General features: G+C 41.1%; 1 pseudogene; it reads left to right on the forward strand.

Moving 5' to 3' along the window:
• Positions 1 to 2,095: 2,095 nt before the first annotated feature.
• LOC137219379 (N-alpha-acetyltransferase 50 pseudogene) lies at positions 2,096 to 4,068 on the forward strand (annotated as a pseudogene).
• The last annotated feature ends 8,899 nt before the right edge of the window (positions 4,069 to 12,967 follow it).

The following is a 12,967-nucleotide window of genomic DNA, read 5'->3' on the forward strand; positions in this document are numbered from 1 at the left end:
CTGGGCATATACCTTAGAAAACCATAATTCAAAAAGAGTCATATACCACAATGTTCATGGAAGCTCTATTTACAATAGCCAGGAGATGGAAGCATCCTAAGTGTCCATCGACGGATGAATGGATAAAGAAGATGTGGCACATATATACAATGGAATATTACTCAGCCATAAAAAGAAATGAAATTGAGTTATTTGTGGTGAGGTGGATGGACCTAAAGTCTGTCATACAGAGTGAAGTAAGTCAGAAGGAGAAAAACAAATACCATATGCTAACATATATATATGGAATCTAATTTTTTTTAAAAATGGTTCTGAACAACCTAGGAGCAGGACAGGAATAAAGACGCAGACGTAGAGAATGGACTTGAGGACACAGGGAGTGGGAAGGGTAAGCTGGGACGAAGTGAGAGAGTAGCATGGACTTACATATACTACCAAACGTAAAATAGATAGCTAGTGGGAAGCAGCTGCATAGCACAGGGAAATCAGCTCCATGCTTTGTGACCACCTAGAGGGGTGGGATAGGAAGGGCGGGAAGGAGACACAAGAGGGAGGATATATGGGGATATAGGTATAAGTATAGCTGATTCATTTTGTTATACAGCAGCAACTAACACAACAATGTAAACAATTATTCTCCAATAAAGATGTTTAAAAAAAAAAAAAGATGACACTATCTGCAAAGTTGATAAAGGATGGATGACAGAGCAAGCATGAAAGGCCCTGTTACTGTTATTATGGGTAAAGATGATAGATGGCAGCAGTGGAGACAGAAGAGGATGCATCTGAGAAGTGCCTGGTAGGAAATTTTAACAGGTGGATTCTATGTATGGAGTAAAGGAGAGAAAAAAAATAGAGAAACACTCCCATGTTTCAGGCTTGGTGGATGGTGGAGCCTTACAGAGAGATAAAAACTAATAGATAATTGGATATTTAAGTCTGGAGCTCAGAGACGTTTCGGCCAGAAATACACATTTGACAGTCATCATCACATAGAAGGTAATGTGGGAATAAAGTTGTGGGAATAGCTGCGATCACCCAAGGAGAAGAGAAGCAGCCCCACAGAGCAGGGGACACTGCAGGGTCTCAAGGTTGGCAGTGGAGGAGAGGAGCTGGTCAGCCAGCTGATCAGGAGCATCCAGGGAAGGAAGGCGAGGTCTGGAGAGACTGGAGGAGAGAGGAGCCCAAGAAAGCAAGGAGAATCAGTTGGGTCAAACAACACTAATAGGTCAGGGAACACAGAGGTCGCTGGTGCCTTGACAAGAGTAGTCTGGGTGATGGCACAGAAGCCAGAATAGAATAGGGGAGGGGACTGAGGAACAAAGGGTGGTTCGGAGTCAGGGACGGTCTTAGTGGACTGTTTTTCAAGATGTTTGGCTGTGAACATGAACAGAGAAATGGGGTGATAGCTGGAGGGAAACAAGGAGCCAAGGAAACTTTTGATGTTTCTTTTTTCTTAGGATAAAGGACACTAAGAAATGATCCAGTGGAGAGGGGAAGATTGAAGATAGAAAAGGAAGGAGAAACTGAGGACTGGAGGACTTAAAAAGCAGGCCTGGCAGCCGCACTGTTTTAAGTCTCAGCTCACAGGCTAATTCTTCAGAAAGGTCATTCATGGCCTCCCAAGCACATAGACACATGCACCCTCATCATCACCATCACCATCATCATCATCATTCTCTTTTCTATGTATTGAGTTCATTTGCTTCTTAGGTCTTGTCTGAAATAATATTATTTTTTGCATGTTTATTTTCTGACTTTTCCCACTAGAATATGAGCTCCAAGAGTGCATGAATTTCTCCATCTTCTTCACGATTCTATCCCTACCATCAGAGCAGTGGCTGGTCCACAGCGTGTATTAATAAGCGTGTGTGAATGGAAGGACCCGCGTGGAGGGACAGTTCTTTAGGAGGAGGAGGGGCACCTGCTCAGCTTTGACCGGAGGGAGGATGAGGAAGACAGGCGCAAAGGCAGGCAGGCTGGTTGCTTTGGTGGAGGGGAGACAAGGAAGCTCTCAGCTGAAGGCTTCTATTTTCTTAAGCGCAAGTTGAGGTCCAAAGTCCTGGGCTGGGGGTAGGGGCAGGGAGTGTAGGAGTTGAGGAGAGAGAACGGATGAAAGACTCATCCAGCACAGCGTGGCGGCGGGTCTGGCTGGCGACTGCTGCGGCGGCGGGCTGGAGGCGAGTGCCCCGTGTGCACGTGTGGAGAAGCGGCGGCAGCAGCGCGGCGGCGGGAAGTACCCCCGCCCTCTCTGGAGACGCAGGGCCGCGCGGCCTCCGTCACCCGCTCAGCTCCCTGCCCTAAGCGAGGAAGCCGGCTTGTGGGGTGGAGCTGCCCGAGCTGAGGGCGCGGAGAGCTCAGGGCGGCGACGACAACGGCGTTGCTATCGGTGGTAACAACGGCCTCAGCAGGCGGGGAAGATGAAAGGGAGCCGGATCGAGCTGAGAGACGTGACACCACATGATATTAAACAATTGAAGAGATTAAACCAGGTCATCTTTCCAGTCAGCTCCAATGACAAGTTCTATAAGAATGCGCTGGAGGTTGGCGAGCTAGCAAAACTTGCCTATTTCAATGGTATTGCAGTAGGTGCAGTATGCTGTAGGGTGGATCATTAACAGAATCAGAAGGGACTTTACATCGTGACACTAGGATGTCTGGCACCATACTGAAGGCTAGGAATAGGAACTAAAATGTTAAATCATGTCTTAAACATCTGTGAAAAAGATGGCACTTTTGACAACATCTATCTACATGTCCAGATCAGCAATGAGTCTGCAATTGACTTCTACAGAAAGTTTGGCTTTGAGATTATTGAGACAAAGAAGAACTACTGTAAGAGGATAGAGCCCGCTGATGCTCACGTGCTGCAGAAAAACCTCAAAGTCCCTTCTGGCCAGAACACAGATGTGCAAAAGACAGACAACTGAACAAATTACAGATGAACTTTCTTGCACTTGCTTGTCACCAAATAAAAGAGAGGCCCATTGATTCCCCCCCTCCTTTCTTTTAAAGCTTTCCCCCTTCCTTGTTCTTGTGTTTCCTCCTTTCAAAACTTCCTTCCCTTTCCTCTAAAAATTTTAAACTTTTAAGGACTTATTAATCATGTTTGGATTGTTTTAGTTTTCTTATTTTTGTGAGGTGGTTTGATTGTAGGAAGGAGAAGGTATAGATCTGTTTAGTTTCACAGTTAAGATATATGGTCCCAAAAAACTTGAGTGTCAATTTCAATTTTTTTTTAATGTCCTGCTTTCACATTGAAGGGCAGGGTCTACAAAATATTGTATATTTCAAAGGACAAGAAGCAGCAGCAGCAATATCTTGTTCTCCAACTCATAGACAAGTTCAGTGTTTTTGTGGTACTTTGGGGATTTCAAGATTTTGTGGATACTAATCCCTGTACATTGCCTTCACTCCACCTTTTGTCCTTCTGAGTATTATCTCAAGAGTTAGACCATTGTTATCCTTGTAAGAAATACTAAGCTTATTTTGTTCTGTTAAGCAGTTATTTCTTCCTTCCTCGCTGGTGGCTGACGGTGGGTGGGACTGTCTGAGTAGGTAGTATTATACTTTGGTCTCAGCATTTGAGTTAAACTGCTTTTCGCTAATGAGTGGGCTGGTTGTTAGCAGGTTTATTTTTCCTGCTGTTGATTGTTAGAAGTGGCATTAACTTTTAGAGTGTGGGCTGGTGAGATTAAATTTTTTTAATATCCCAGCTAGAGATATGGCCTTTAACTGACCTAAAGAGGTTTGTTGTGATTTGCCTTTTTTTCTCCTGTCCTTTTTCTTTGGTAAACCCACAATAGTTAGTCAAACCTTAAAAATGGAGTTGATGTCCTTATAGGTCAACGCCCCTAAATAAACCTGAAGCAGGTGTTTTCTCTTGGACATATTAAAAAATACCTAAAAGGAAGCTTAGATGGACTTGTGGCACAACAAATGCATTTAATGTCAGCTAATGCAGACTGTTAGAAGTGTAGCCACTGAGCATTTGATTTTAGAGGAAAGAATATCTAGACAGTATTTTTGAGAATGACATAGCTGTGCTATTGCTTATCCGTTGGAGAACATCCCAGATTTGCTTACATTCTGTGCCTATGATATTGAGTTTAAGGATTTGGGGATGGGGGAATTATTAAACATATTGCTTCTATTCTTAGAAAAAGTAGAAGTCTAGAAGCGTTAATAACATAAATGTCACTGTGACCTCCTCTACTGACAGGACTGGTTTATTCCAGATCGTTTCCTGGCACATAGAGAGTGGCTTTGACGGGTTGATAACTTTTTGTAAGATAGAAGACATCTGAAATTTTCATGTTTTCCTCCATAATCCCATCTCCAATATTTAAAATATTCTACACTGCCAATACCAGTGGCCCAAGAAATGTTTTCATTAGACTTTAAAACAATGCACAGGGCTTGAATTTTCTGTCATTTGACTTTAAAAGGAAGGTTGATTCATAATATTTATCCTCTTATGTAAATTCTGGCATAAAAGTTCCATCTCTTCAAATATGATGAATGATAAAATTATTTTATACAATGTTTATGCACATTTTATAATCTTAAATTCTTACTTGAGCATGTAAAAATACAAGGTACAATAGACTTCAACAGTCTTAGTTGAGTGCCAAGAATAATATAGAAAAGGAAGATAGCTGATAAATGAGTGTATAGGGTTATAATCTTAAGATAGTAAACATGTAGAAAGACCATGCTGGTTTCTTGGGCATCCGTTTCTTAAGCAGTCCAAATCTAAGCTTAGAAGAAAAGTTTAGCATTAAGCACCTTTACCTTCATGGATAAGCTTCAGCTTGCTCTTGCCAAGAGAAGAGTTCTTGAGTTACAAAAAGCATAATTAGTTTGAAAATTCAGCCTTTTTGTAAACTTCACATATCAAAATAGATTTTGATATATAAATGAGTTTTGTGAGATGACACTGCCTGTATTTCTATAACCATTTCACCTGGACTATCTAATCAGTCCTATGAATGTATCCCTGAATGTGGTTAATGAAAACCGAATAGCTGCCTCATCACAATTAAGTATATATTATTTATGGAGGAAAAAATATTAAATTTTGAATTGAGTGTGTAGGCTCCCTATCATTTTAGTGTTTCTTTTTCCACACTAGTCACTGACTTTAACCTAAATTGTAAGTGTTTGTAAAGGGTGAATTATCCTACATCAAACTTACATGAAATAATTCCATCCACTTATGGAGGAGGAGGATGTAGAAGAGGTAGAAGCTGGGCACTAGATCATGTGCCTATGAGTCAGTAAAGACTGAAATAATGTTCCATGTTCAGTTGGTTATTTTCATAAAAATTATTGTTGAGGTAAAACAATTCTATTAACTGGAAGATCACAGGATATATCCATCATATTTTTCAGGACAGATAGTTTTTTTCTGTGGGGCAAATAGGTAAAAATTATATTGTATGGTAATTGCATTTAGGTTCTAAAGAAAAGAATCTGCAGAGAAATCTATGCAATATATAATTTGTCCAGATTAGTTTTCATTTGGAGAAAGAAGTTCAGAAATATCCCCAAAGCAGTTTACTCATCAACTGAAAGTCCTCCAAAAATAGAACTATTGGGAAACCATGACATATGGAGTGGAAAAGGAAAGCTCCTTCAGTTTTTTGGAAGGAATAACTTTAAAAATACTTAAATAGCTGAGTTTACTTGGTGCAGTTAAGATTTAAACTTGTTGATTTTAACATTGCCGTTACATCTGAAATAAACTTACATGATGTTCTGATAAAACAAAACAAAAACAAAAAGACTCATCCAATAAGCAGTGACTGACAGCCCTAACTGTTCCAAACTAGACTGTGTGTATGTTCTTCCCTTTGCTGGGTTGGTCGTTTCACTGCTTGTCTTCCAGACAAATGCCTTCACGTCTTAGCCCGAGTGGCACATCCTCTGTGGGACTGTCCTGACAAGGCTACTTCTCCTGACAGCCTGAGCTCTGCTCACCCACTTTGTGTCCCCAGTTCACCTGTTCACACACATGCCATCCCTTGGAGGTAACCCCATTGGATGCAATGTATTTCTTGGTATGGTTGTCTCCCCCATCGGACTATGTGCCTCCAGAGAGCAGGGCCTGTTATTTTCTCCCCTGAATCCCAAAGGTCAACATGGGGCCCCACACAGTGGTACTAAATATAGGGCCTCTGGATTCGATTGGATTGATTTGCAATTCAGAGAAAACCCCAGACCAGAGCTCCCCTGGGACCTCAGAGGCCTCAATGAAGGATGTCTGGCTGCAGGTGTCAGGTGTGGGCAGGCTAGTGGGCAGAAGCAGGGCTGGGCAGCTTCTTCCCCAAACGAGGAACAAACCAACACTTAAGCCTAGGTTTCCATTTATAGGGCTTCCAGGGGTGGACTTGGCACTCGCATGAACGCTGCACCCCAGTTACAGAGGCAGCCCCGCCTGGGCCTTTAGCACCACAGAGGCTGAAGCAGGTCCAAATGGCATCCATGCTTCAGGCCATGGTCAGATACCACGTGGGGCTGCACCATAGAGTCCAACTAGCCCAAACTCGCCTCTCTGCCTCCACTGTGTCCTCCTGGAAGAGGGAGTACCTCCCCCTCTTTACCCTCACAAACACAGGAGGTTTACACCCTGCACCCACACACACACACACACCCTCCACACCACACAACATAAATGTGCACACACGTACATGCATACAAAATACACACACATACAGACACACACACACGGAGAGACTCCCCACTCCCTGAGCCAATGCAGATGACTCTGGGTGCTGGGACCATGTCTGTCCCCAGCCGTTTGCCTTCTGCCTGAAGCACAGGCCCTGTTGGCCACAGAGGCAGAAGAAAAGTGACAGTTCTGCCATCTGATAATGTACCTCTGCCACTCGTGTCCATAACAGGGTCCTGAGGCCTGAGTGGCCATAGATTTCATCTAGTGTTGGAGAAATATCCCCTCTGATGACTGAGCCCTGACTGTCAGAGACCTGCAGTTTGAAGACAGGACACAGCAAACCTCGGGGAGACCCCAGCCCTACCCTCTGGACCCTCCAGAGGGATTGGAGAGACATGGTCCTGGCCTTCAGGCCACCCCCAGTTTGAGGGGCAAGGAAAAGACCCTGGCCTCAGAAGACACCCACATGCTAATGTTCCTACAAAGTTTGAGAAGACCCATCTCACGCACCTTCATCTTCACCCTTTCTAAACTTTGGTCTTTAAGAAGATATGGTATAGAAAACTAAAAAACAAAACAAAAAAACCCTGAATAACTTCTTTATCACATTTAAAGAGCCCTGTTCAAAATATGGTAAATGTTTTTCCATCCATATATTCAATACTCAACTGAGGTCTAGCCCAGACTGCGGTTGCAACATTGATTCTGATACTCCCAGTCCTTATATCACTGCAGTTTAATATATCTATCATTAACACCATCACCCACATTTTAAATCTGATCCAATTTTAAGTGTAAGAATTTTTGTGTTAGAGGTGGAGCAGTGGTCAGGAACCAGGGATGGTGCCAAGCTTCCCGGAATGTGAGCTGCCTGTGTTCACACACCCCTGGCAAAGCATTCGTCAGGGCCACCACACTTCTGCTCTCTACCCTGGCCCTCAGCTCTCCAGACCCCAGCTGACACTCCTGAGACCACATCCTCTTGAGTGATGACACTGCTCAGTGGAGCTGACTCACAGAATGAGTTTCCCCAAGTGAATTTGAAAGAAGAGGACAGTTGTGCAAGGTGTGTTTGACAGGCTCTGAGGAGGGGCCGGATGTGAGGCAGCAAGGAGGACCAGCTGATAATTATCACTGCTCCTACTAGAATCTCCAGGTGACAAAGCCACCTTGGTGCCCACAGCCCCACATGTTGCTAAAACCCAAAGTTGGTGGGTCTCATTGACTATTCCACCCACAGTCTCAAATAGTATAAAAGGATCACTCTATTTCAGCTTCATCTAAAATCAAATCGTCCATCTCTTCTGCCTGCCCTCTGGGCTCCAGCTCTGGGGTAGGTTGGTACAAGAGTTAGGGATATAAAGCCTGTTCAGCCCCCTTATCTGTGAAAGGAAGGGATTGTACCAGATTCCCTTTCAGGTCCCTTCTACCCTGGACATCCTGCGGCTCTTAGCAGGAGTCAGGAGGGACCCTAGAGTGGGAAATCAGCCATACATATATGAAACAGTGGGGGAATCCAGCCAGAGCACCCAGGTCCCAAGAGCACAAGGTCCCAAGAGAGATGGGTCCAATCTCCAGCTCCACACTATAGATTAGTGGTACATCCCTGGTATAAAGAATGCTTGGCAGGACTTCCCTGTTGGTCCAGTGGTTAAGAATCCTCCTTCCAATGCAGAAGAGCCGGGTTCGATTTCTGCTCGGGGAACTAAGATCCCTCATGTCCCAGGGCAACTAAGCCCGAGCCCACAAGGCACAACTAGAGACCGCACATGCTGCAACGAAGATCCGGCGTGCCTCAACTAGGATCCGACGCAGACAAATAAATAAATTTTTTTAACATCTTTATTGGAGTATAATTGCTTTACAATGGTGTGTTAGTTTCTGCTTTATAACAAAGTGATTCAGTTATACATACACATATGTTCCCATATCTCTTCCCTCTTGCGTCTCCTTCCCTCCAACACTCCCTATCCCACCCCTCTAGGTGGTCAAAAACCACTGAGCTGACTTCCCTCTGCTATGCGGCTGCTTCCCACTAGCTATCTATTTTACGTTTGGTAGTGTATGTATGTCCATGCCACTCTCTCACTTTGTCACAGCTTACCCTTGCCCCTCCCATATCCTCAACTCCATGCTTTAGTAGGTCTGTGTCTTTATTCCCATCTTACCCCTAGGTTCTTCATGACCATTTTTTTTTTTGCTTAGATTCCATATATAGCTCTTACCATATGGTATTTGTTTTTCTTTCTGACTTACTTGACTCTGTATGACAGACTCTACGTCCATCCACCTCACTACAAATAACTCAATTTCGTTTCTTTTTATGGCTGAGTAATATTCCATTGTATATATGTGCCAATCTTCTTTATCCATTCATCTGTTGATGGACACTTAGGTTGCTTCCATGTCCTGGCTATTGTAAATAGAGCTCCAATGAACAATTTTGGTACATGACTCTTTTTCAATTATGGTTTTCTCATGGTATATGCCCAGCAGTGGGATTGCTGGGTCGTATGGTAGTTCTATTTGTCGTTTTTTAAGGAAGCTCCATACTGTTCTCCATAGTGGCTGTATCAGTTTACATTCCCACCAACAGTGTAAGAGGGTTCCCTTTTTTCCAAACCCTCTCAATCATTTATTGTTTGTAGATTTTTTTGATGATGGCCATTCTGACTGGTGTGAGATGATATCTCATTGTAGTTTTGATTTGCATTTCTCTAATGATTAATGATGTTGAGCATCCTTTCATGTGTTTCTTGGCAATCTGTATATCGTCTTCGGAGAAATGTCTATTTAGGTCTTCTGCCCATTTTTGGATTGGGTTGTTTGTGTTTTTGTAATTGAGCTGCATGAGCTGCTTGTAAATTTTGGAAATTAATCCTTTGTCAGTTGCTTCATTTGCAAATACTTTCTCCCATTCTGAGGGTTGTCTTTTGGTCTTGTTTATGGTTTCCTTTGCTGTGCAAAAACTTTGAAGTTTCATTAGGTCCCATTTGTTTATTTTTGTTTTTATTTCAATTTCTCTAGGAGGTGTCTCAAAAAGGATCTTGCTATGATTTATGTCATAGAGTGTTCTGCCTATGGTTTCCTCTAAGAGTTTGACAGTTTCTGGCCTTACATTTAGGTCTTTAATCCATTTTGAGCTTATTTTTGTGTATGGTGTTAGGGAGTGTTCTAATCTCATACTTTTACATGTACCTGTCCAGTTTTCCCAGCACCACTTACGGAAGAGGCAGTCTTTACTCCACTGTATATTCTTGCCTCTTTTATAAAAGATAAGGTGACCATATGTGTGTGGGTTTATCTCTGGGCTTTCTATCCTGTTCCATTGACCTATATTTCTGTTTTTCTGCCATTACCATACTCTCTTGATTACTGTAGCTCTGTAATATAGTCAGAAGTCAGGGAGTCTGATTCCTCCAACTCCATTTTTCATTCTCAAGATTGCTTTGGCTATTCGGGGTCTTTTGTGTTTCCACACAAATTGTGAAATTTTTTGTTCTACTTCTGTGAAAAATGCCAGTGGTAGTTAGATAGGGATTGCATTGAATCTGTAGATTGCTTTGGGTAGTAGAGTCATTTTCACAATGTTGATTCTTCCAATCCAAGAACATGGTATATCTCTCCATCTATTTGTAGCATCTTTAATTTCTTTCATCAGTGTCTTATAGTTTTCTCCATACAAGCCTTTGTCTCCTTAGGTAGGTTTATTCCTAGATATTTTATTCTTTTTATTGCAATGGTAAAAGGGAGTGTTTTCTTAATTTCACTTTCAGATTTTTCATTAGTGTAACGGATTGCCAGAGATTTCTGTACATTAATTTTGTATCCTGCTACTTTACCAAATTCATTGAGTAGCTCTAGTAGTTTTCTGGTAGCATCTTTAGGATTCTATATGTATAGTATCATGTCATCTGCAAACAGTGACAGCTTTACTTCTTTTCTGATTTGGATTCCATTTATTTCTTTTTCTTCTCTGATTGCTGTGGCTAAAACTTCCAAAACTCTGTTGAATAAGAGTGGTGAGAGTGGGCAACCTTGTCTTGTTCCTGATCTCCGTGGAAATAGTTTGTTTTTCACCATTGAGGATGATGTTGGCTGTGGGTTTGTCATATATGGCCTTTAGTATGTTGATGAAAGTTCCTTCTATGCCTACTTTCTGTCAGGTTTTTATCATAAATATGTGTTGAATTTTGTCGAAAGCTTTATCTACATCTATTGAGATGATCATATGGTTTTTCTCATTCAATTTTTTAATATGGTGTATCACGTTGATTGATTTGTGAATATTGAAGAATCCTTGCATTCCTGGAATAAACCCCACTTGGTCATGGTGTATGATCCCTTTAATGTGCTCTTGGATTCTGTTTGCTAGTATTTTGTTGAGGATTTTTGCATCTATGTTCATCAGTGATATTGGCCTATAGATTTTTTTCTTTGTGACATCTTTGTCTGGTTTTGGTATCAGAGTGATGGTGGCTTCGTAGAATGAGTTTGGGAGTGCTCCTCCCTCTGCTATATTTTGGAAGAGTTTGAGAAGCATAGGTGTTAGCTCTTCTCTAAATGTTTGATTGAATTCACCGGTGAAGGCATCTGGTCCTGGGCTTTTGTTTGTTGGAAAATTTTTAATCACAGTTTCTATTTCAGTGCTTGTAATTGGTCTCTTCATATTTTATATTTCTTCCTGTTTCAGTTTCAGCAGGTTGTGCATTTCTAAGAATTTGTCCATTTCTTCCAGGTTGTCCATTTTATCGGCATAAAGTTGCTTGTAGTAATCTCTCATGAACCTTTGTATATCTGCAGTGTCAGTTGTTACTTCTCCTTTTTCATTTCTAATTCTATTGATTTGAGTCTTCTCCCTTTATTTCTTGATGAGTGTGGCTAATATTTTTATATGAGAATCTGATATGAGAATTGTTACTCCAGCTTTCCTTTGATTTCCATTTGCATGGAATTTTGTTTACCTTCTCAAAGAATCAGCTTTTAGTTTTATTGATCTTTGCTATCGTTTCCTTCATCTCTTTTTCATTTAGTTCTGATCTGATTTTTATGATTTCTTTCCTTCTGCTAACTTTGGGATTTTTTTGTTCTTCTTTCGCTAATTGCTTTAGGTGCAAGGTTAGGTTGTTTATTTGAGATGTTTCCTGTTTCTTAAGATAGGATTGTATTCCTATAAACTTCCCTCTTAGAACTGCTTTTGCTGCAACCCATAGGTTTTGGGTGGTCGTGTCTCCATTGTCATTTTTTTCTAGGTATTTTTAAATTTCTTCTTTGATTTCTTTAGTGATCACTTCGTTATTAAGTAGTGTATTGTTTAGCCTTCATGTGTTTGTATTTTTTACAGATCTTTTCCTGTAATTGATATATAGTCTCATAGCGTTGTGATCGGAAAAGATATTTGATACGACTTTAATTTTCTTAAATTTACCAAGGCTTGATTTGTGACCCAAGATATGATCTATCCTGGAGAATGTTCCATGAGCACTTGAGGAAAATTTTTATTCTGTTGTTTTTGGATGGAATGGCCTATAAATATCAATTAAGTCCATCTTGTTGAATGTATCATTTAAAGCTTGTGTTTCCTTGTTTATTTTCATTTCAGATGATATGTCCATTGGTGAAAGTTGGGTGTTAAAGTCCCCTACTATGAATGTGTTACTGTTGATTTCCCCTTTTATGGCTGTTAGTATTTTCCTTATGTATTGAGGTGCTCCTATGTTGGGTGCACAAATATTTACAATTATTATATCTTCTTCTTGGATCGATCCCTTGATCATTATGTAGTGTCCTTCTTTGTCTCTTGCAATAGTCTTTATTTTAAAGTCTATTTTGTCTGATATGAGAATTGCTACTCCAGCTTTCTTTTGGTTTCCATTTGCATGGAATATCTTTTTCCATCCCCTCACTTTCAGTCTGTGTGTGTCCCTAGGTCTGAAGTGAGTCTCTTGTAGACAGCATATATATGGGTTTTCTTTCTGTATCCATTCAGCTAATCTGTGTCTTTTGGTGGGAGCATTTAAGCTACTTACATTTAAGGTAATTATTGATATGTATGTTCCTATTCCTATTTTCTAAATTGTTTTGGGTTTGTTATTGTAGGTCTTTTCCTTCTCTTGTGTTTCTTGCCTAGAGAAGTTCCTTTAGCATTGTTGTAAACCTGGTTTTGTGGTTCTGAACTCTCTCAGCTTTTGCTTGTCTGTAAAGGTTTTAATTTCTCCATCAAATCTGAATGAGATCCTTGCTGGGTAGAGTAATCTTGGTTGTAGGTTTTTCCCCTTCATCACTTTAAAT

Source organism: Pseudorca crassidens, chromosome 2 (assembly GCF_039906515.1).
Source record: "Pseudorca crassidens isolate mPseCra1 chromosome 2, mPseCra1.hap1, whole genome shotgun sequence".
Taxonomy (NCBI): domain Eukaryota; kingdom Metazoa; phylum Chordata; class Mammalia; order Artiodactyla; family Delphinidae; genus Pseudorca; species Pseudorca crassidens.